This window comes from Mustela putorius, unplaced genomic scaffold (genome assembly GCF_011764305.1).
Source record: "Mustela putorius furo isolate JIRA1106 unplaced genomic scaffold, ASM1176430v1.1 tig00000585_pilon_pilon_pilon, whole genome shotgun sequence".
Taxonomy (NCBI): domain Eukaryota; kingdom Metazoa; phylum Chordata; class Mammalia; order Carnivora; family Mustelidae; genus Mustela; species Mustela putorius.
The window spans coordinates 5,884,103-5,909,693 of record NW_025421424.1 but is presented as its reverse complement, the minus strand read 5'-3'; positions in this window follow the sequence as shown (position 1 = coordinate 5,909,693).

Here is a 25,591-nt window from a genome sequence, read left to right as displayed (position 1 = left end):
CCTTCCAGGCCCCTCCCCCTTTTCACTTTCCCTCTTCAGATCAGGTCCTATTATGACACGTTTTCATAGAATGGTGACCTCTTCCTTCAAAGTACATATATCAGTTTTAATAATAGACTTCTTTATGTGTTTGTTTAATGGCAGTCCTCTCCTCTTCCCCTGCACTGGTCTGAGAGTTCCATGAAAACAGGGACCATGTTAATAGTCATCATCATGTATGCAGTGTTTGCTGAATGTGAACCAATGGTATCTGTTGGTTCCTGAGTGAGGAATTCAAAGTCCATGAAGAACCTCGTAGGCTTTAAAGCAGTCCAGTAACTCTACTCAGAATGGCCACAGGTCTCACAATGAAGTAGACTGGAGCCCCGTGTCATGTATATGCCATTGATGATCTTGCAGATTTTCTTGTTGATCCTAAGAAATGTATTCTTCTGTCTCCTTCAGACACACTTTTTTTTATGCCATAACAGATTTCTCACTTGGCTTTGTTAATATTTATTGGCAGCAAAGAGCATGGAGCAATTGACCCACATAGCAGACATTGTTACCCGGGACCCTTTCTTCCAGGACTCTGATATCAGAAAGTATACAGCGGAGGGGTCCTAGAAAACCCACGTGGAGGCCTCAGCTAGTGATCTGGAAAAGTCACTTTAGGAGCATTCCCTAGAAGTCCCTCTTCATTCTTTGGTCAGTTGGTCCCTAGAGAATGTCTCAGTTATTTATCAGAGACTGACCAGGTGCTTCTAGGTATTAGTGATATGAACATTAAAAAGACACGGTCCCTTAGAGACACGGTAGACCATTAGAAGAAGGACATGCACATAGACTGAATTGCCTTTCTGGCTCTTTCTGGGTGTCCTATTCGTGTCTTTTGGCTGCTCTGCAAATCTTCCAGAATTATAATAACTAACCCTTAAATAACACCAGATAGGGCATAGTCAGTTGGGTTGTTCACAAGTATTCTGCTTCTCCTTCCTGCAGGAATGTGGTAGGCTCACAATTCCTTGCCCACCTGGTACAGCCAGTGAAATGTGTGCCTATCTGAGAAGAAACTTAAGACCACTGCACATTCTATCATATCTCTTTCCCTTGCCAAAGCAATTGACGGGTCTTTTTTTTTTTTTTTTTTTTTTTTTTTTTAGATTTTATTTATTTATTTGACAGGCAGAGATCACAAGTAGGCAGAGAGGCAGGCAGAGAAGAGGGGGAAGCGGGCTCCCTGCTGAGCAGAGAACCCGTTGCAGGGCTACCTCCAAGGACCCTGGGATCATAACCTGAGCTGAAGGCAGAGGCTTTACCCACTGAGCCCTGAGCCACTCAGGTGCCCCACAATTGACAGTTCTAGTAGTGGAAGCTCTATCTACCTAGATCTTGCAATGAGGAGACACAGAACAAAACCTGAGCAGCAGAAACCACATGGGGCTCAATGGGCATTTCTTGGTGTTGAGTAAAGAAAGCCGTTATATGGTATCCTAAGTGTTCTCCCCTGGAGTTATGGATCTCTGTGCAAGGGCTCAGAGATATTCCATTCCAGAACTTATCCATGGAATTGCTTGCCTTGTGTTACTTGGCCTTCTATGCATGGAGAATACAACTTTTTTGTTAAGACACTAGTATTTGGGAGTTTCCAGTTACTATACTATAACGTAGCCCATTCTGACTTACATTATTTCCCAGGCTCTGTTTTAAGCAACTTAGGTATAACGAGTCATTTAATTTCTATAAGTATGCTACAGAGAAATTACTTTTATCCCCATTCTAGAAATGTGGAAATCAAGGCCCAAAGAGATTAGGTGATAAATGGAGAATGTGATACAGCTGGGATTCAAACCTAGGGAGTTTGACTTCAAAGTTCATGATCTAACCATTGTACCATAGTGCCTCTTGATAACCCTGTGGCCTCTATCTTCTGCTGTCTCCCTGTTCCCTTGGACCTGACCCAGAGGCTAGGTCTATACTCCTAAAATTTTGAACTCCAGGCCCAAGTTTGTCTGAGAAGGAGATCACCAACCAATCCTTGGAGAAAGCCCATGTACAGCAATACTATTACCTTTTTATTATTTTCTCTGCTCCTGTTTGAGCACCTGGACTTTGAACACACCATTTAAGATATCCTAAATCGAGACATCTGAATTCCAGATGACCATATTGGGGAGATCCTAACCTATAATTTAATCTGTGGTATATAGCAATGTCTCATTCATCAATAGTCAGTCACTAACAATTAGAAATAAACATATCAGAGCATAGGAGAGAAATGAGGCACTGTTTTTGGACTCAGAGTCACAGATTAAGATCAATGATAATTCCTTTCTCATGAAACTCATTCTTGATCCATACATGACCCTGTTTGTTTTTTTTTATAATTTTTTTATTTTTTATAAACATATATTTTTATCCCCAGGGGTACAGGTCTGTGAATCACCAGGTTTACACACTTCACAGCACTCACCAAAGCACATACCCTCCCCAATGTCCATAATCCCACCCCCTTCTCCCAAACCCCCTCCGCATGTTTTCAAATATATGAAACTGATTCATTTTTTTTTTTAAGAAGTAAAATGCACATAGCCCTGTACTAATGTGGGAACAGAACTGTGGGTGTTAGTTGCAATGGCTTCTATTCTCCTCTTGTTCCCTGTCCTTCTGCAGCTCCTCCCACTATCCTGATTCCGATGTATGTCATTCCCCTGCTGTTTTTAACATGTAGTTTTGTTTTGGCATTTTTATTTTTGTATTGTTAAATACAATATCTTTATATTAAAGGATATTCTCTTGAGTGCAGTCGTCTTGGTTTTATTTCTCACTCAATCTTCTATTGCTAAGGTATCCGTGGTGACCATGACAATGAGAGTGTACTTGACCAAGGGCCCTCTTCGGCACTCTCTTGTGAACACTGCTGAGCTGCACCAAGACCACGCCTCCCGCTGCTTCCTGGGACGTTGCTCCCAGCTGGTAACTGAGTGTGGCTTAGACCCTGAAGCAGCCCCCGTCCTGGGGGACCCTGGGCTCCTCTGACAGCTGACACTTGCTCAAAGACACCTAGGTGACCTTGCCAAATCGTCTGTAGACCTCGCACAGTCTACATCCCTTCCATCCTGCCCGCCTTCCCTCCTCCTTCCCTTGGGGTCAGACTTGCATCTCAAGCTGTGGTTTTCCCAGCCTTCCTCCCATTTTCTCCCACAAGCATTTCTCCTGAGAAAATCTTTCCACAGTTAATCCTGCCTTGGCGTCTTTCCTCAGAGGACCTGGCCAAACACAGTGTTCACGCTCTTGCATATAACTGAAATTTACTGCTTCCACTGTTGTATAGTGTTCAATTATATGAATATACCGAGAGAATGGGTAAATATATTGCAGTATATTCAAATAATTGCATATTTTGGTTGTTTCCAGATTTCCAGATTCGGTTTTGAAGAATCTGCTATAAACATCCTTTATGTGTTCAGTAATTTGCATATATGTCTAGAAATTTCCGGGTCATGGGGTAGGTGCCCAGCTAACATTTAAGATAATGCCAAACTGCTCTCTGAAGAGTTTGTACACATTTACACTCCTACCAGTAAAGTAAAGAAGAACCCCTGAATTCATAGCTTCTCCCATATTTAGTATGTTGGAATTCTTAATTTTTGCTACTTAAGTGGATATAAAATATCCTTGTGGGTGTGATTGGCATTTCCCGCAAGCTGAACAACTTTCGATGTTATTTCCTTTTCTGTAAACTGCCTGTTTATGTCTTTGCCATTTTGGGAAGATGGGGTGGGGTGCTTTCTGACTGAACTAAAGGAGCTCTTTATGTGCCCCTGATAATTATCTGAAAAATCCATTGCTGGTTACATGTGTCGAAAATATGTCTTCCCATTTGAATTTTGTGAGTTGTGTTTCACATTCATTAAGGTGTCTGTTGATGAGCAGAAATTCTTAATTTTAATAAAACTTACAGTTTTTAATTTCATAGTTAAAATTTCTGTTTAAAACTTTCTCCCTATCCTAAGATTAGAAATATATTCCCTAAATTTTCTCCTAAAAAGAAAAGAAAGTTATTGCTTTGACCACTTAAGTCCTTGAATTATAAGAGCTATTTTTGTGTATGGTACAAACTTAGAACCAATTTCACTTTTTTCCCCCACAATGTGGGAGTCCTCTTTTCCCCCCTCAGGTTAATTTATTACATGGTCTTTTTTCCCTGCTGACCTTTCATGCCAGGTCTTCCAAATATCAAAGTTCTATATATGGAATGGTCTGGGTTTTTTTTTTTTTAATTGAAATTCAACTAATTAACATAATGTATTATTAGTTTCAGAGGTAAAGTTCAGTGATTCATCAGTCTTATATTTATCAGTCTTATCAGTCTTATATCAGTCTTAATGAGCACCCAGTGCCCATTACATCACAGGCCCTCCTTAATGTCCATCACCCTGTTACCCCATCCTCCACCAACTCCCCTCCAGCAACCTTCCGTTTGTTTCCTATGATTAAGAGTCTTTTATGGTTTTTCTCCCTCTCTGATTTCGTCTTGTTTTATTTGTCCCTCTCAAGGATCTGTTTCTGAGGTCTCTATTGTGTTAGTCTGTCTCCACTAGAAACACAGAATCTTAATACAGCTTCTTAAAAACTCAGTCTCTGGTCCTCTGTCTCTCTTCCTTATTCTTTGAAACATCGTGGCTAATCATGATTCCTTTATTCTTCCAAAACCAAATCCTGTAATCTTTAAAAGTTATTATTTTTTAAATCAGTTTTTCAATCTCTATGAAATAATGTTGAAGTTTTAAATAGAATTGCCTTGAATCTCTTGGCTCATTTTGTGAGAAAAGACATCTCCGTTGTTGAGACTTCCAACCCAGAGGCATGTTCTGTCTCTCCATTTATTGAGGTCTACCTTATTTCTCATGGAGATGTTGTAGATATTTTGTTCAATTTACCAGAATATTGTTTCTAATACAGAAGTCAACTGCATTCACAGACAATAACAATCATAGACTAGAAAATGCAATGGAAAAGAAGATACCATTTACATCAAGCACCACACCACACACCACACCAGGTACTCAGCGGTAAATTGTGCCGTGTGTTAACTGTGGTGCACCCCACTCAGCCTGGTTTTTGATGAGCAGGGAAATGCTTTCACTTGTGAACCTGATCTGCTCTATACCCCAAAACGACACAGCAGAGGATATACACAATCATGTAAGACTTAAATCCTTGGGGCACCTGGGTGGCTCAGTGGGTTAAAGCCTCTGCCTTCGGCTCAGGTCATGATCCCAGAGTCATGGGATGGAGCCCTGCATCGGGCTCTCGGCTCAGCAGGGAGCCTGCTTCCCGCTCTGTCTCTCTGCCTGCCTCTCTGCCTACTTGTGATCTCTGTCTGTCAAATAAATAAAATCTTTAAAAAAAAAAAAAAAAGACTTAAATCCTCATATCGTCATAAGCCAACATATAGTAGATATATCATCAGTCCTTGGATATGCATAACAAAACAATTTCACAGTGCCTCGGGAAGTAGGCTGGGGAGATGCCACCATGCCCACTTTATAATGAAGAAAGCAAAACCCAGAGAAAGTGACTGGTCCAGGGTCACCGTGCAATTGAGAAATAGGAGCTCCAGCTTGCCCCATGGAGACTAGGGTTCTCTTGACCTCTCTACAGACGGTCCTCTTTAGGTTCTACTTCCCAAAGCTGCCAGAGAAAGACACAGCCTCGTCAGTGCCTTTTCAGATGATTTGCTCTAGAAGGGGTTTAATTTCCTAAGAAGGCAGAGAAGCACTGAGCAGGGCAAATAGCCCTGATATCACAGTCCAGAGAAGCACTGGCTTTCACCTTCTCTTCCTAAGTTTAAATTCACATTCCTGCTGAAGAGGCGGAATTCAGTCTGGCTCTTCTCCAAGCCAGAGCTCTTTTCACTGTATATTGAAAGGAGAGAATCCTATAGGAATGCTATTAGGACCCTATGACCCTGGGGGGGAAATCTGGAAGAGTACTTCTTGTCCTGGAGTGATCCTAAGTGCTTTGAATACGTGAGCGAAGGGCTCCCCTTTCCTCCATCGTTGGACGGCCCATACCCCATAGTAAGAACCAGACTTCCTTCTGCATAACCATGCCAGTGTAAAATCAGTTTCTGAGGTGGGCTAGAGTCCTCAACCTGAAACTCTAGCATGCTCTTGAGGCAGGATTCGATAAATATGTGTATTTTCTTCCAGTATTTTTCAATGTGTGTATTTTGTTTTATTACATAGTGAAATCATGATGTATAAACTTTTATATCCTTTCTAATTAACATATTTGGGGCATCTTTGAGGTTTCCAAATTTTTTTATTTTTATAATTTTTATTTATTTTGTATTCTTTTATTGAAGTATAGTAGACACACAATGCTGCATCAGTGTCAGGTATACAACACAGTGATTTGACAATTTTATACATTATGCTATGCTTGCCACAAATTAGCTACCATGTGTCACCATACAACATTATTATAATACCATTGACTACATCCTCCAACCTGTACCTTTCATCCTGGTGATTTATTCGTTCCGTGGCTGGAAACATGTATCTCCCACTTCCCTTCACCCATTTTGCCCATGCCTCCCATCCCTTTCCCTCTGGGAACTATCAATTTGTTCTCCATATTTATTGAGTCTTTTTCTGCTTTTTGTTTACTTGTTTTGTTTCTTAGATCCCATGTATAAGTAAAAGGATCTAACATTTGTCTTTCTCTGACTTCTTTCATTTAGCATAATACCCTCTACGCCCATCCATGTTGTCCCAAATGGCAAGATCTCTTTCTTTTTTATGGCTAACTAATATTCCATGGTGTGTGTATACCACATTTTCTTTATTTGTTCATCTATTGGTTGATACTTGGGTTGTTTCCAAATCTTGGCTATTGTAAATAATGCTGCAGGAAACATTGAAGCGCACATATCTTTTTGACTTAGCGTTTTAGTTATCTTTGTATAAATACCCAATAGTGAAATCACTGTGTCATAGGTATTTCTATTCTTAATTTTTTGAGGAGACTCCATACTGTTTTCCACAGTAGCTGCACCAATTTATATTCTTACCTTCAGTGCACAAGAGTCCTTTTCCTCCACATCCTAACCAGCACTTGTTATTTCTTGCCTTGTTGCTTCTAGCCATTCTGCTAGGCATAAGGAGTATCTCACTGTGGCTTTGATTTGCATTTCCCTGATGATCAGTAATGTTGAAAGTCTTCGAACGTCTTTTTATGTGTCTGTTGGCCATCTGTATTTCTTTGGGAAATGTCTATTTAAATCCTCTACCCATTTTTTTAAAAGACTTTATTTATTTATTTGACAGGCAGAGATCACAAGTAGGCAGAGGTTGGGGGGAAGCAGGCTCCCCGCTGAGCAAAGAGCCCTATGCGGGACTCGATCCCAGGACTCTGAGATCATGACCTGGGCCGAAAGCAGAGGCTTAACCCACTGAGCCACTCAGGTACCCCTCCTCTGCCCATTTTTAATTGGATTTGTTGTTTGGGTGTTGAATTATGTAAGTTCTTTATACATTTTGGAAATTAACCCTTTATTGGATATGTCATTCAAGAATGTCTGCTTCCATCCAGTAGGTTGGTTGCCCTTTCATTTTGTTGGTGGTTTCCTTTGCTGTGCAAAATCTTGCCTTTTCTGTGTGTGTGTGTGTGGGGGGGGTGATGGTGGTGGTAATCCCTATAGTATTTTTTAAATGTTTTAAAATACTTTAAAACTGACTTTTAAAAGCCTACAAAATATTCCATTATTTTGCTCTACAACAGTTTATTCAGGCAATTACACATCCTTACTTATTTAGGTAGTTTTCCTATTAGTTAAAATCTTTGTTTATAAAATGTGTTTGCCCTTCTGATTGTTTAGGATAGATTCATACATGTGGAATTCTTAAGGGAGAAGACCATTTTTAAGATTTTTGATACAAGACTGCCTAACTGCTTTCCAGAAAGACTGCACTAATTTATACTCCCTCCACAGTGGGGGGAAAAAGTGCTGATCTTAGGAGATTTTGAGTGTTGTCATTTTTCAAACACTTTGTTATGTCAATTGATTTAAAAATGGTATCTCAAGGTTATTTTATTTGTTTGGGTACTCCTGAGGTGAACCTTTGTTTTTCTAAGTCAATCATTTATATTGTCCTTTTCCTACTTTTTAAAATTTTTTATTGTAATGACAGCGCTTTCTTCCCTTCTTTAGTTATTAAGGATATAAATCCTTTTTCTGAAATATTTGCAGCAAATGCTTTCTGCCAGAGTGCTGTAAGGCTTTTAAAAATTGTAATGACTTTTTGATGCACTTAAGTTTTGTATTTTCATTAAGGAATCTACTGTTTTGTTCCGACTCCCCCTCTTAGTTATCTGTACAGGAAATCCTTTCCCATCCAGAACTCTGACAAATATTCATTTCAATATTTTCATATTTCAGTTCCATTTAAAATCCCCTTCTATCCATCTGGATTTATTTTGATATATGCTATGTGAGGCAATAAATTTTCTCTTTGTTTGCAAATAACCAGATTTTTCAACAGATTTGCATAGATTGAATCTTGACGTTAAATTGGATGAAAAAAGGCAGGGAAGGAGGAGCAATAGGAAGATTTGGTGCTAGAGGGATTCTACTGGGGGTGTTGAGGATGCAAATGAATTGTTGGGTAAGCACCGGGAAAGGAAAAGAGGAAAGACAGGTATTTGACAGTTACTGAGTGGATTCTAGATTGTTCCTCCTTTTCCCCTTCCCCCATTTTGGGCTTTCCCTAGACCACAATGAACTGTCCGAGGTTCAAGTAGTCAAAAGTCAGGGCGGACCCCAAATTGTTTCCTCGTGTAAGACCTCAGTCAGCTACTGGAAAGTGAGAATCTCTTAGAGCATGTTGACAAGGATGCCAGGGAGGGTAGAGAAGTGTAATTCTCTTGTAGATCTCAGCTGGAAGGCTTGCCCACAATCAAGCAGTTTGTGCACCTCCCATATCCTCCCCTAAAATTCTGTGCTTGTCTTTAGCATTACACTTACAACAGGAAGTAATTTTTCTTCATGTGTTTTCTTCCCCCTTTTCCTGTTTCCAGGGTTTTTTAAAAGTATTTGGTTATGGAGGTATAACAACAGAAAAGTGCATAGACCTTAAATGTATACAGTTCAGTGAATTTTGATAAATGTAAAAACTCATTTAACTAACACCCCAAATAAGCCATGAAACATTGCCTTTACTCTAGAAAATTCCTTTGTGCCTCTTTCTAGTTCTCACCGCCTCCATCGAGAGGCAACCACTATTCTGATTTCTAGCCCCACAGACTAGTTTTGCATGTTTGGGGAATTCATATTAACTTTGAAGTATTCCTCTACATCTGGCTTCTTTCAGTCTACTACACACTATTTCTGAGGCTCATTTATGTTGTTTCAAGTATCCATAATATGTCTCTTTCACTACTGAGAAGATCAGCACCATTTGTTGAAGAGCTTGTCCCTGCCCCATTGATTTGCCTCGGCACCTCTGGCAAAGATCATTAGATCGTAATTGTGGGGTTTTTTTCTGCCCCATTGATCTATTTGTCTGTCTTTACACCAATAACTTACTGTCTCAGAAATTGACAAGTTAATACTAACATTTACATGGAAACATAAAAAAACAAAATAGTCTTTTAAAAATACCATAAAGCTTTACAGTGATACTTAAAATCAGGTTGTGTAAATCCTCCAACTATTTTATTTTTATCAACTCATCAATTTCTACAAAAACCTTCCTGGGTATTTGACAAGAATTCCATTTAATCTCTAGATCAGTTTTGTGAGAAGCACCGTTTTTACAATATTGGTTATACTATCCCTTGAGTATGGTCTATCCCTCCCCATTTATTAGTCTGTCTTAATTTCTCTCAATAATATTTTCTAGTTTTAAGTGTAGAAGTCTTAAACTTCTTTTTAAAAAGTGATTTGTATTTCATGATATTGATTCTATTGTAAATGCCTTTGACTTTTAAGTTTCTTTTCCAATTGTTTATTGATAATACATAGAAATATAATTACATTTTCTATATTGACCTTGTATCCTTAAACTTTGCTGAATATTTTTTTAAACCTTGCTAAATTATTAGATTCAGTAAGTTTTGGGAGTAGATTCCTTTGAATTTATGCAAAATCATGTCTTTGTAAATAAAGATAATTTTATCTTATTTAAACTTTGTCTTTCCAAGTCTTCATGACTTTTCTTTTTTCTGTTCTTTAGTTATTAAGGATATAAATCCCTTTTCTGAAATATTTGCAGATTCTAATGGAATTAGATTCTAATGGAAAGAAGTCATACACAGTGTTGTCTAATAATAGTGAGAGTAGATATCCCTACCTTGTTTCTGACCTTAGAGGGAAAGGGCTCCCTATTTTATCATCCACTAGGGTGTTAGGTATAGGTTTTTATAGATGTCTTTTATCACATTCAGGAAGTTCTTTTCTATTCCTAGTTTGCCTAGAGGTTTTATCATGAAATTTTGCTGAAGTTTGTCAAGTTCTTTTCCTGGATCTGCTGAAATGTTCGTGGGATTTCTCTCCTTTATTTTTTTTAGTGGGACGGGTTACATCATTTTCTCACTTTAACTAACTTTGCATTTATTTGTGAATAAATCTCATTTGGCCATGATATGTTACCCCTTTTCTGTATTGATGGGTTTGATGGGCTAATGTTTTGCTGAGGAATTTTGCATCTCTGTTCATGAGGAATAGCAGTTGTAATTTTCTTATAGTGCATTTGTCAGAGTTTGGTATTAGGAATAGAAAGGGTCAAGAGGTAGTCCCACCTCCTTTGTTTCTTTCTTTCTTTTTTTTTCTTTTAAAGATTTTATTTATTTATTTATTTATTTATTTATTTATTTGACAGACAGAGCACAAGAGAGAAAGGCAGAGAGAGAGGAGGAAGCAGGCTCCCCGCCGAGCAGGACCCTGGGATCATGAACTGAGCAGAAGGCAGTAGGCCAGGAGTGTTCTTTGTGGGGAAAAAAAAAAAAATTAACATATTTCAAGACATTTATTTCTTCTTATGTCTGCTTTGAAAAATTGTACTTTTCAAGGGACTCTTCATTTCATCCACATTGTCAAATTGTTGACATAAAGTTATCCATAATATCCCCTTATTATTTTTTTAAGATCTTTATGATTTGAGGGAATATCTTTCATTTCATTCTTCATATTCATCATTTGCATGTTCTCTTTATTTTTTTCCTTGTTCGGTTTAACTAGGAATTTATCCATATTATTGATCTCAAAAAATCCTTTTTTTAGGGGAAGGCTGTTTATTTTCTCCATCATTTGTTTTCTATTTCATGGACTTTATTATTATTCTTTCTTCTATTTACTTTATTAGCTTCTTAAGGTAGAAGCTTAGATCACTGATCTTAGACCTTATTTATTTTCTTTTTTAAAGGAACTAGAAGTTTACTGAATATATTGCAAAGGGGTGGTGCGCAGGACAGCAGAGAAGATGCTGTCTGCTAGACCTTTTTCTGTTTTCTAGTAGAAGCACTTAAAATTCTGAATTTTACTCTTGGCATTACCTTAGTTGCAGCCCAGAAATTTAGATTTTATGTGCTTTTATTATCTTTCAGTTAAAAATATTATCTAATTTTCCTTGAGATTCTTTTCTTTAGAAGAATATTAATATCAAAATATTCTAACATTTTTGAGATCTCTTTTTGTTACTGGTTTATAAGTAAATTCCCATATGGCCAGAAAATATATTCTTTATGATTTTTATGTTATCCAAATTTTTCTTGGTGTTACTACGGGTATGAAGATTTGTTGCAGTCCTTTACACGCTAACCTGAAACAGAATTCTCTCCCTACTTAACTTAGTTTCTTGAAAGCAGGAGTTCCATTTTAGTGTTTTTACATGGCAATGCTTGCCACCAAACAGAAATTCAATAATAGTAAGAATTAATAATGTCGAAGATGAGAGAGTGGAGTTATGAACAAAACATGGATTTACCGTCAAGTAACTCACAGTACAATGTGTAAACACATGGCTCCATGTGTTTTTAAAAGAACTTAGGAAGACAGAAAGATGGGTATGAATTCTAGAAATCTGAATATGGTGGAAATTGATCTCAAAATACAGTAATACAGTAATTATTTTCATTATACTTTGCAGTTGATAGTTTAGATACTTTTTTCTCATAGAAGGGAAGGCATAATCTAGAATGATGCATGTGGTTTCTAGAGAACTTGCTGTTAAGCTCAGAAATTAAGTGGACATAGGGTGCCTGGGTGGCTCAGTGGGCTAAAGCCTCTGCCTTCGGCTCAGGTCATGATCCCAGGGTTCTGGGATCAAGCCCCGCATTGGGCTCTCTGCTCGGCAGGGAGCCTGCTTCCCTTCCTCTCTCTGCCTGCTTGTGATCTCTGTCTGTCAAATAAATAAATAAAATCTTTTTAATAAATAAATAAATAAATAAAAATAAAACTTAAAAAAAAAAACAAAAGAAATTAAGTGGACATAAAAGAAGAGAGTGATACATAACCAAGAGCAAATAGAATTACAAGAATCTGTTAATGCCCTCCCCACTCCACATACACACTTTCTCTTTAAAACAAATAAATTTGTAAAAAAAATTGACTCTGTTAAGAAAATGGATACTAGCAAGAAATGTAAAATATGAAAAGCTGGTGCTGATGAGACTGATAATGATGCCAACCTTTATTGAGCATTTACTTTATAATAGGCATGATGCTGAATGGCAGATGCTCCCAACAACCCTATCTTCTGATACCCACCTTACAGATGAGGAGACTGAGACAGGACACTGACTTGCCCCAGGTCAAATGGTTAAAAAACGAAGAAGCCAAGATTTGACCCCAAACACTGTGACCTTAATGAGATTTGTGAAAAAGTTCTGAGGGGCTGTTACTTCTTACTCCCTGGGACTTGTCATAAATGGGGATCTTGGCTGTCCAGGTAGGGGATAGGATTTTGCATACAGACATGGTGTGTATTTCCAAAAGTAGAGTCAGCGAGGGATTTCCAGCATAAATGGGGTACTGTCAAACGCCGGCATAGGGTTGGGGGAGGTGAGTAGTCTATGAAGGGCAAGTAGAAAACTAAGATTTGAGACAGACCTAGCATAGGCTGAGAGGGGTAGACAAGGGACTGGTGACAAGAGTAGAGCCAAATAGGGACAAGAGCAAGGCAGAGACCAGAAAGTAAGAGTGGACTACCACTATTCAACCCCACATGCCCCAGGCACTGTACATGGCACTTTTAAAGCCATTATATCATGTGATCTTCACAGCCATCATGCGAGGTAATTACTATTGTTCCTCTCTCTTACAGACTGGCCCCAGGCCACATATATGGTGTGTGTTGACATTTAATAGAATTCTAAGATCTTAAACACTTTCTTTGCAGTGGTAGTGGAGGTTTTGGACCAGAATCTGAGGGTGGGAGATGGAGGCAGGGTACAGTCAGGAACCCAGGTACTAGGAGAGACCCCCCACCCCCACCCCTTAGTAAGCTACTGCCATTGCAAACTGGCTTGCAGGGAGCCATCTAGCTTTTTGTTGATACCGCTCCCAGGGCTGCTAAGAGACACCCAGACTCTTCAAACAAAGAAAAGTTTTTAGTTAATGTTTGGCAAAGGACAAAAACAAGCCCACTGCTTGATCAATATTGTTATTGGCACGGTATGGGAACAAATGACGAAACAGACCCGTTTAGCACTTCTATTTCCATATTCCCTTTCCGGGTAAGTAACTTCAAGTTCAAGAGTAAGGTTTCCACAGATGTTGGTGACAAAACATGGAAGCCTAGGCAAGAAAGAAGGTTCTAAAGGCCCCCTTGGGGTCCCAGGGCCTGGCCAGGTAAGTTAAACTCTAGGAGGACCCTCAAAGCAGAGGGGCTGAGGCTTTGAGGAAAGGTGCTAGAAGCCCAGCCACAGGAAAATTGTGATTTATTTTATTTTATTTTATTTTTAGGGAGAGAGAGAGTGAGAGAATGCACGTGAACATGAGTGGGGAGAGGGACAGGGGGAGAAGGAGAGAGAGAGTCTTAAGCAGGCTCCACACCAAGCACAGAACCCCAACGTGAGACTCAATCTCATGACCCTGAGATCATGACCTCAGCCAAAATCAAGAGTTGGACGCTTAACCAACTGAGCCACCCAGGTGCCTGCCCCTGTGATCCTTAAAAAAAAAAAAAAAAAAGGACAGGCAGTTTAGATGAGCTTTGTTCAGATGAAATGGACATGGTCTCCAGGTGAGAGGCGAGGAGAGTCCGTGTGTCTTCCCAGACTTAGCACATTTCCGAGAGTTGCTAGACTGGTTTTTGGCGTTTGGTTTTTGTGCAAACAGAGTGCATTGGGGCTGCAGCAGTAGGTTTGGCAGATAAAGTCCCTGTCCTTGAAGACAAGATGCACCTCTGGGCAGGAGCTGAAGGTAGCCAGGTCAGGTAGATGAGTACCTGATTGAATGTAGAGTACTAATTAATAGACTGATGACGATCTGGAGAATGGATCTTTCCCACCACAGGTTTCTGGCCTCCGTCTTGCCTTGTTAACTATTTTTATTAATGACTTGGATGAAGACATTGATGGCCTGGTGATAAAATTTGTGGGTGACACAAAGCTGGAAGAGCGAGCTAATATGTTGGATGGCAGAATTGGGATGCAAAAAAGATTTGACAGACTGAAACAACGGACCAGATCTAATAAGATTATATTTAATGGGGATAAATGTAAAGTCCTGCACTTGGTTAAAATAAACAAGCAAATAAGATGGAATAAGCAGCAGATGTGCTTTGATGGTAGCCTATGGGAACATGATAGAGATGTTTCAGTTGTTTATTGGCTCAGAATGAAAGACTAGTGCACCGTAAACTTAGATTGTAACAGGATGGTGGGTCGAAGATAATGGAGGCAGTAACCTTTCTTCCTCCAAAAGGATGGCTCACATTTGCAGAGTGTTTGCTATCTGGCAAACATCTTTCTATGGATTCCCTCATCTAGGCTCACTGGCCTTTCAGGGGCTACTGTTAATCCATTTTACAGATAAGGAAACTGAAGCTCAGGGAGATTGAGTAACTCGTCCAAAATCACATACAAGAACCAGGCTGTGAAAGCAGTACTCTGACTCCACTTGGGCTAAACCAGGAGCTCCATGCTGTCTTTGGGCCCTTTAGTTTGTCCCTAGAGAACTGTGCTAGGCTTTGTAGATTAGCTCATCTTCTAAAAGTGACATCTCTAAGCAGACCTGGAATCAGAGCCATAAGAATGAGAAAGGACTGGGGCCGGGTCACCGTGGGAGGGATGCAGGGGAGAAGGCAGCAGGTGTTAGAATCCCTGCCTTGGTATGTATAACAGGTTAGATTGTTCCTTCCCAGGGTCCTGGAGGGCAGAGCCATGGCCAAGCAGGGGAAGATACAGAGGCATATTTAGATCCAGGCAAGCATGAACTTTCTAATAACTTGAGCACTCTGACAATGGACTGGTCCCACCTCATAGGGGAATGTCATTCGGGGACATCCAGCACAGGCCAACTAGTCACTTGTCAGGACAAACCCTGGACCAGGTGACCTCTGAGTTCTCCCACGGAGGGCTTCTGTGCTTCTAGATAGGTCCTAACATCTGGACCAGAGAGCCCAGCCATCTTCAGGCCCAGAGAAGCATCCCGGGGTTTTCACCTTACTGCATTTCAACAATGAACACTAATACCTTGTTCCCCTCTGGGGAGTTGCTTTATTTTTTTAAACGTTTGTTCTCTGGGGATGTTTTAAGTATGTGCTACTCTTTATTCACATAACAGAAGCTGCCAGGCCCCTGCCTTGGAGCCACTGTGGAAGGATTTAAGAACAAATAAGGAAACAAACACATGAAGTGTGCACTACTTCGTTGTGCTCTTTGTGTGTCTTCTCATTTACTGCCAGATCATCAGAGAGCACTTTCCAATACCGTCGGATTTTATCTGTACCTAACAGCCTCTCCCTCCATCTCTGCTATCCCAGAGTTGGCCCTCCTAAATTCTCTCTGTTCTGCAGCGGTCTAGTGAAAGAACTATCCCATTAATCGTTAGAATTACAGATAGGAAATGAGTGACTAGGTTCAGAGCAAGGAACTGAAGGAGGCATTCAGTGAGTAAACTACCCGATACACTGTCTCTAAAACACATGGACTGCGGTCCCTCAGTCTGATCAGAGCCTTCCCTTTCCCGCGCTTCCAAAAATCTAGAGTATTTGCTACCTTTGTTCTGGGGAAAATGAAGATGGCCCCCTAGATGTAATGTTTCTAAAGTATGGTCTCCCATATCAAGAGAAGACACAGTGGCCTGGCAGTGAGGCTACCACCCTGTCCTGCACCAGCCAGCCATCCCTCCGAGCAGCTCGCCAGCTCCTGCGTGCTGGGAGGGCAGCTCCCCAGCGTTAAGGAGACCCCATCCGGAACTGTAGGCAAATATGCTTGGGCCTGCCCTCCACAGGCTCCCGCTGCGGTTGTGTGTTCCTGGGGAGCCCACACCATCTTAATCATGCCTGCCAGGGAAGAAATTCTCCTTTCTCTTTTTTTCCCCAAGACATATTTCCCCGGTATCGTTTAAACATATTAAATCACTGTTAGAACGCGGAGTGGGCATCATGTTAGCATAAGATCTAATCAGAGCGAGTCTGCTGGTCTCCAAAGGCTTTATTCTTTTTGTCTCTTTCCTCTGTTTTCTTGTTAGACTGAAGAGCCTTTTCTGACATCCTCATTTGTTCTGCGGTGTAATAGCATGGGATCTTTCAGAGCTGTCGACATCTGCTCCACTCTAGAGAGCTGCAGAACCGAGCCAGTAAAGCAATAATAATTATGCCCGAATGGACTGCAAAGGATGTAAGAGATAAGAAGGGAGACAGGGAAAAAAATGCATTCAATGCAGTGGTGTTCCAACCTGAAATGAGTGTGTGTGTGTGTGTGTGTGTGTGTATAAATGTACAAGCGCCAGGGCCATACACCTATACGTGTAGTGTGGACACAAATCATGTTCCTGAGAGCAGTGAACTGGGAATCGATCCAGCTCAGAGTTCACCAGTTTCCCAGTCCTTGCTCCTTCCCCCAGAAGGCTACACGCAGTGTGGGTGCTGCTTCCTACATGGCAATGATGGTTTAGAGGACACTGGAGAAAGGGGCCTTTTTTCTTCTGCCCCCACTTCTACAAACAGTTGTGTCTTCCTCGCTGGACACTACTTGGATATAAATTAGACTTGTTGGGAAGATGCCGTAAGTCTTCCTGGTTGTCAAGATACTAGTTAGTAAGCAGCAGGCCTGCTGGCCTTACCCTAATGTTAAAAAGAGCAACAGGCACCTATTGGATGTTTAGTATTTGCTAGGCATTGAGGAAGCCCTTCATGTGCAGGATCATTCTTCCTTAACTCTACAAACTGGGGCACCTGGGTGGCTCAGTCTGTTAAGCATCCAACTCTTGATTTTGGCTGAGGTCAGGATCTCGGGGTTTGCAGGATTGAGTCCTGGGGGGAGCCCCACGTACTTGGTATGGAGACTGTTTGTCTTTCTCCTCCCTGCTTCTCCCGGCTCATGCTGTCTCTCTCTCTCTCAAATAAATACAATCTATATATATATATATACCTACAAGGTTAGTGTTACTATTGTCCCCCCATTTGCAGATGAAAAGTTTAGAGCATGGAGTGGATCCACAGCTGACAATGAGGGGCTCCCAAAAAATTAACCCCAGGCCTTGATGACCCCAGCATCTGCATTCTTAGGTATAAGGCCATAATCCCAGAGGTCTTGCTTGTACACTAAAAGAGACTGGTTTTTTTTGCAGCTGTTGTTACACAAGAACGAAAGAACCGATCTGCAAAGCAGTCAGGCTGCTCAGTGACACACTTGGTCAGTTCCTTGAATAACTAGTCAGTTTAACAAAGGGAATGGAAATCAAATAAATGCCTCAAACCAGAAAGCCCAGGTTTTGGGGGGATTTTGTTTGTTTGTTTGTTTGTTTGTTTGTTTTTTCCATTTGGTTAGCTGATGATTTTGCAGAATCCAGGAATCCTACTGAGGCCAGTTGTCTTAAAGTGGATTAGGGCCCAAGGCCAGCAAGCCCTTCACCTGTAGTCTCAGGGCCCTGCTTCATCCAGAAGGATGGACCTAGGGAGGACCAGCCCTCAGCAACAGCAGAAGTCAAAGGAGATTTATCAGTTGAGAACATATTCTTCCTGCCTGTGCCATCCACCTCCCTCGACCTTTTCCCCACCATGGCCCCACTGCATGGCCCTACCATTCCCACTCTGGAACTTACACTCTAATCTCCTGACATCCTTTGCTTCTTCAGAAGCCTCCTTAGAAGGCCCAGGTGACTTATTTATGCTGAAGTGACCCCTCCTAGAAAGATTCATTTTAACTAGAGGAAACACCTTAATTAGGCCAAAGGAATCCATCTCCAGTAGTGGCCTCAGGGTCTTCCCATTCCCTTAACAAGGGAGCTGCTGGCTGGAGGTGGGGGGAGGGGCAGCCTCCATGGCCTTTTTACGTTCATACTCTTGGAAGAGGGAAGAGCTTTTACTCATCTCCTTCTGTGGCTGGATGAAGATGGAGCAGAGACAGGGGTATAGAACTTGACACAGGTGCCCAGCTCAAGACTTGGAAGTCATGAGGGTCTCCATGGGAAGTGAACATTGTGAAATAGAAATGCAACACTCAGTGAGGTTTTAGAGAAGAAAAAGACTGACCTAAAAATTAAAAGCTTGGCAAACGGGGATTCTTCTGGGGAGGGAGGGAATAAACTTTGGGCGAGAGGGAAAAACCCCACATGTATCATGACGTCTGTCTGCAGCTGTGCTACTGAAAGTCCCCCACCCAGCAGAGCGCACAGCCAGCTGATGGACACTGCCCGTGCAACCAAGCGTCCAGGAGGGCGAGGGCTGGTTGGGGCTGGGGACGCAACTGGAGCACATCTGGAACCAAGACATAACATGGCTGCCCTCTGTGTGTGCCCACCCTCTGCACACGTGTCGTCAGGCCCATCCTGGGCCAGAATGTACATCAATAGCCCAGTAATAGTCCTAGCAATGGTCACACCATATTTACAGATGGTAGCTCCTAGGATCACGAGTAGCCGGCAGGTAAAACATGCTCAGACAGCCAGGATTCAGGTTATAAGACCTCACCTTGTCTTTTTGGTTTTTGGGTTTTAATGTGATAATTCTTCCCCTTCCATTAAGAGCTGTAAGCCATACAGGAACTCCAGTGACAATTTAGGAATTCAAAGCATGTCTGGAAGATTGCATAGTTCCCTCCTGAGTCCCCAGATTCATTTGGGTCTATAGTTGATCTTCCCTGGTGAGCTGGAGCACTGTGTGCGGAGCCACCAACGGAGGCAACTCTGAGAGCCCAGGGAGGCCAATGGACATGAAGTTCCCTTAGCCCTTTCTGGAAGGGTACAAATGCAAGAGAGCTGGCCCCTGAGAGCCCCTGCGCAGCCGGAAGTCCACTGCCTGGCTCAAGTCCATCCGGATCAGCAAATCTGCATATTGTAGTTCAGTAGGGACTGCTGCTCTTGACTTAATTAATAGTTAGTTGGCATAATTTTCCTTAGGAAGGACTATTAGCACATCAAAAGGACATTAAAAGTGTCCTTGGTAATAATAAATACAAACCTAGTTTATCACTTTGTCAGTTTCCACAAACACCACTCTGTTGTGCTAACCTTGCCTATCGAGACGCTCTCTTTTTTTTTTTTTTTTTTTAAGATTTTATTTATTCATTTGACAGAGACACAGCAAGAGAGGGAACTCACAAACAGGGGAAGTGGGAAAGGGAGAAGCAGGCTTCCCGCTGAGCAGGGAGCCCCTTATGAGGCTTGATCCCAGGACTCTGGGATCATGACCTGAGGCGAAGGCAGATGCTTAACCATCCAACCACGCAGGACCCACATGGAGGCACCCTCTTTAACTCAACAACCAGTCAAGTGGGAAAAGGGAACACAGGCCCAGTCTGTGAACTGGTTGATGGTGAAAACCAAAATAATATTTATAAGGATATATATATTTTTTGACTTCCCAAATACCTGAGAAATGCCAGAGGTGTGTGTAAGACTCTCCACCCCGCCCCCTCTCCACTTCCTCCCACTTCAGTGCTTTTGCGGAGAACCTGCTGCGCGATAGCACTTTTCTTTGCATCTCAAAGGAGCACTTTGTAAAAATGTTTTTAGAACACTAATTTTTATAACACCCCAGGGGAAGAAGGAAAGGTAGGTCATTTACATAAAATTAAAGATTCCTGTATAGCCCATTTCTGTCCCACCCCCAAAGAAGAGAGAGGGAGAAGAGCCACTGTCCTTGAAACATCAGTAGCCAGGTGAGGTTTGACTTAAGAAAGAAAATACCCTGAAGGCAGAAGGTAGAGAACCAGAGAGTCCAACCAAGCCTCTCAGTGGCTCAAGATTCCGCAAAGTGCAAGTGAAACCAAACCACCTCATAGGTGTACCTCGGGGGGATTGGGGGCGGATCAAGGAAGCTTGGTTCCATGTGGTCAGTCTACTACTCCATGAAATCTCTCCAGCCTCTCCGTGGAAACTTTGGCAGTTAAAGCCTGTGGACTTATTTCAAAACACTAAAATTCAGCTTCTTTGGCTAAAAAAAAAAATAAGTTATTGGGGCACCTGGATGGCTTAGAGGGTTAAGCCTCTCCCTTCGACTCAGGTCATGATCTCAGGGTCCTGGGATCGAGCCCTGCATTGGGCTCTCTGCTCAGCAAGGAGCCCACTTCCCTCTCTCTCTGCCTGCCTCTCTGCCTACTTGTGATCTCCCTTTCTGTGTCAAATACATAAAATCTTTAAAAAAAAAAAAAGTTATACTTATTTTAGTCATGTATGTACTACATCCTACGTCATTCTCTTCAACGAAAAAACATAATGAACTTCTTTTATAGTCATCACCTGGCATGTCTGAGCCTGATCTTACTAACCGGAAACCGGAGGAATAAGCTCAGAAATTAACAGAATCTCACGGAGGCCACTAGAATGACATCCGAAGTGGCGGGCAGTGTTGCCCTTTGCCCAATCTGTTCCTGTCCTCCTGCTGCTCCGAGCTCTGGCGCTGTCTGGTGTTACCCTCTTTGCCAGGGAGCCCATGGGCCTCCAGGGAAGCAGATCCAAACCCAGTTCCCCACCTCCACTCGCTCCAGGGGAGGGTCTGATCTGGTCAAGGGCAATCTAGACCCACTGCCAGGCAGGAAAGGGGTCCTAACTAATACGAGTTGTTAAAAACTAAAAACTTCTAAGTAGTACTGGTGAGAAAGAACAAAACATGTTTCCTATGGAAAGAAAGAATGTAACACTACTGGATAAAAAGAAGGAAAACCCAATGCGATAGAACTAAGATAAGATGGCCGCCTTCTCCACGCAAAGGGTTTAAACTACCAAATAGTTTAACGCTGAACCTAAAGCACTGTCATCAGTCAGGATGGTTTGAATATGATGGTAAAGTGGCAACTCTTAGCTACCTACCAGGGCTGAACTCAACCTCAGCATTAAGACCTGTTGTAGAGCGTGAAGCAGATACAACCCAGCGTACAATTTAAAATGGCCCTTAAAACGCCCTGGTCAAGAGACTGGACACTGTTCTGGAAGCTCTGACAATAACAATACAGTTCCCAGTGGAAGGGCATGGAGGAAAGTCATTTAAATTCGTGGGAGCCAAAGTCAGTTTTGTGCCTGAATAAAAATGGAAGGCATTAAGGAATTGGGGGGGGGGTAAAGGCTTCATGGAATTAGAAAAGTGTTCCATCCCCATCTGAAATACATCCCCCAAATCTGCTGTTTGCTATGTTACCTCAGGAGTAAAGACAGAGATAAAGAACCTCAAATTCAAATTTCCCTGAGAGCACAAATATAGTACTAAAAAGTTGGCCCAGGAAGTCTGTCTCACACCTTCTAGAAAGGAAGTTTTGTGAGGCCAGAGATATTTTTGTCTTGTTTATTACTTTATCCCTTATAACTAGAAAGGTTCTAATCCACAATACATGCAAAATAAACATTTGTGACTAAACGAATGATCGATATCAAGTCTTACCAAGAGCAGACTTTTCTAGGAGGGAAGAAAATCTCCAGAGGTGGATTTATCACACAGTTGGTGAAAGGTGAGCATTAGTGCCCCTCAGTTGGCTAGAAGGAACCCTATCAGTGCATTCACTTGTCACATGTATTTGCAAAATTTGTAAAAGTCAGGTCTTTTAGTCTTGACAGGTCAGACTTCTGTCTCTCTCTACTCCAACCTACTCTCCTAGCAGGTGGCATCAGTCACTTGTGGGCATTTGAAGGGGGACAGCTAAGGCAAGTAGACTTGGAAATATGTTAGTTCTGGTCTGGCAGGATAAATTTATGTGATTCCCAATCACTTTTACGTAACGATACTTCTAGCTTCCCTCTCGTGGGAGTGGATTTCAGGAATATTCCCACAACCTACTGTGGAAACACAGCTGATGTCTTCACATAAAGTGGCAGATCTAAATGTTGTATCACAGTACAAATGTGTTCAGTGACCCAGTGGAGGAAAGAAATGTTTGAAATGGAGCCAGAAGTGAGTCTGTGGAAAATCTGTTATAAACAAGACGTTCAGTTTTCATTGACATCTAGTCAAAATGGAGTTTTCTTTTATTGGAAATACACGTGAAGATGGGGTATATACTTTTGTGGTTTTGTACCATATAACAAAATCATTTTTCATAAATTTTCTAATGATGTTAATAGAAATTATTCTGGCATCTAGATGTAAATTGTAACAAAAAAATAGAAGATTCCAAAAGTAGTAAATCATTACGAGAAAGAGATAAATTGCTAATAGAAATAATAAATTGGCTCTTAGATTATTTAATGATCCAATTAATGAAGAGTGAGTTATGTGAACATATTTGAAAAATATTTAAATTTCTTTATGATTTGACAAGAATTTCATATTGACCATGATACCAAAACTCATTTACTACTACAGTGAAGACATTGACATTGACAACAAATTTTTCAGAATGAGCACCACTGACTCAAAACATTCAAGATTAGGCACCAAAGAACAAATCCTGGAAATGCTCTAAAATCTTGAAACTCTTATGTGACAAAATGTTTCCCCAAATTGACTATAAGATTGAACATTTCTGCAGTGGTACCAATAATGAGATAAGGAGCTCACAGACTTTTCTAAATTATTAATGAAAGATAAATTTGATCAACCATGTACAGGAAAGATTGATTTACACTTTCCAGATAACAAATATTACAAAAATCTTTGCCATATGAAGTGGTAATCCAGTGTACAGAGTTTTTAAAAAAAAGAATGAAAAATCACATAGGGGTTGTAGATAGTCAAGCAACAAATACGGTAGAATAGTATCTGTGTGTTGAGGATGGAATTCAGGAACGCTCTTAGAGTTTCTAAAGTGGAAAAAATAAAAATGAGAGTCACTGCCCTGAGCAACGGTATCTCATGGAAAGAAAACTGACTTTGGACTTCAAGTGTCTTGGGTTTAAATCCCAGTTCCTCCACTTTCATAGTTGCGTGACTGTGAGCCTTTATTTCCACATTTGTAAAAATAGGCAGAATATTAAGTGCCTTTTAGAGCTTTTGTGAAAATTAAATGTTACTACTAAAATTAAATGAAGTTATAAAAAAAAAATTAAATGAATAGGGCTGTCCTAAAGTCAGTGTGCTCAATAAGAGTTGTTCTGTAAATGTTAGCTTCCTTCTGAAATCTATAGAGGAGGATGTCAACTTATGCAAAGAATGTAAATTTGTTCTGGTCGTAAATGTCAACGCATTTTCTGACAAAGCCAGTGAATTTGTACAGACCATATGGATTATGTTTCACCTTTTTGCCTTCTTCTGAAGCTAATACCAAATGGGGCAATGACATGTAAGGGCAATTTATGAAAGAAGAAACAAGAATGTCTGGTAATATGGCAAGAACTGTTTAACATACCTCGTTATCAAACATGATGTAAACAATCCAATAGCATTTAATCACTCAGACTGGCAATGAGTAAGAAGAACAGAAAAGCCTGCCGCAGTCAATAGGGTGTGAGGGAGGGATGCTCTCATCACACTGGATGGCTGGAGAGTTCAAATCAGTGTAACTGTTTGGAGGCCAATTTAAAAGTACAGTTGATCCTAGAACAATGTGAGAGTTAAGGGCTCCAGCCCCACACTTCCCACACAGTTGAAAATCATGTATAACTTTGGACTCCCCCAAAATCTAACTACTGGTAGCCTACTATTGACCGGAAGCCTTACCTATCACCCAGGGAGTCAATGAACACATCCTTTGTATGTTATTATGTATCATCGACTGTGCTCTTACAATAAAGTAAGCTAGAGTAAGGAGATTTTATTAAGAACATTGTATGGATGAGAAAATATATTTACAGCAGACTCTACTACAAAAAATCTGTATGTACGTGGGTCTGTGCAGTTCAAACCTGTGTTGTTCAAGTGTCAACTGTAGAAGGAAACAAACAAAACCCTTTAAAAAATATTTACCCGCATTCAAAGCTAAGCATGCCTACCCAGTGACCTACTCATTCCACTTCTAGTTTGCTTCAAAATAATATGTGTGTGTGTCCTCCAAAAGGCAAGTACAGAAGCGTTCATGGCAACTTTATTCCTAATGGTCAAAATGTCTTTCAACAGCAAAATGAATCAAATTGTAATATATCCAAAAAATAAAATACTGCACTACAATATAAAGAGTAAATTGCTGCCGTAGACTACAGCCTGGATAACTATCACAGACATCAGATGCCAGAAACAACAGAAGTACGCACCCTGTCATTCATTTATACGCAGTTCAAGGACTCGGAGTAGCTACTGATAGGAAGGACCCCCAGACACAGTCTGGGGATCAGCAAATGCTTAATACATGGAACCTAGGTAGAGGTTAGAGTTGTACACACGTGTGTAAAATTGGACTAGCTATATACCGAAGATTTATTCATGTGGTGTATATATATTCTGCTTCCACTGAAAAGTTTTATGAAAACCCTTTGATTTAGCAATTGTGTTTTCATCCAAAAGGAAATATCAGAGGAATATAAAAAAAAAGGTTTACGTGGAAGAATGATCACCACAGTGTTTTTTACAGTAGCAAAAACCTAGAAATCAGTTAATAAGGAAGTAGCGAAATAAAGTATGTTACCTTCAAACAGTAGAATGCTGTGTAGTCATTAAATAAGATGAAATAGAGTAGTTAAAAATAGGGAAAGATGTTCGTAATATATTGTTGGGAAAGGGCAGGTTAACAAAATGGTATTTAAGGTTTAATACTATATTCGGTTAAAAGTATGTGAGGTAGATATATATCTATATCTCTCTATATAGAGATCTCTCTCTCTATATGTGTGTGCATATAACAATATTCCCATGAAAATGTATATACCTACAGAAAATGCTCTGTAGCATACAAAACACACTCTAATCTCTAACAGGATTTTTTGCTTTCTTTTACTTTAAACCATTTTCTACACTGATCATGTCTTATGTTTTGTAATATGCAAAAAGTTTAAAATTTAGAAAGGGAAAGAAAAAAGCAAGAACAAGTGAACTGTTAACCTCTCCCTATACAAGTCACCTTTTACTTGCATTCT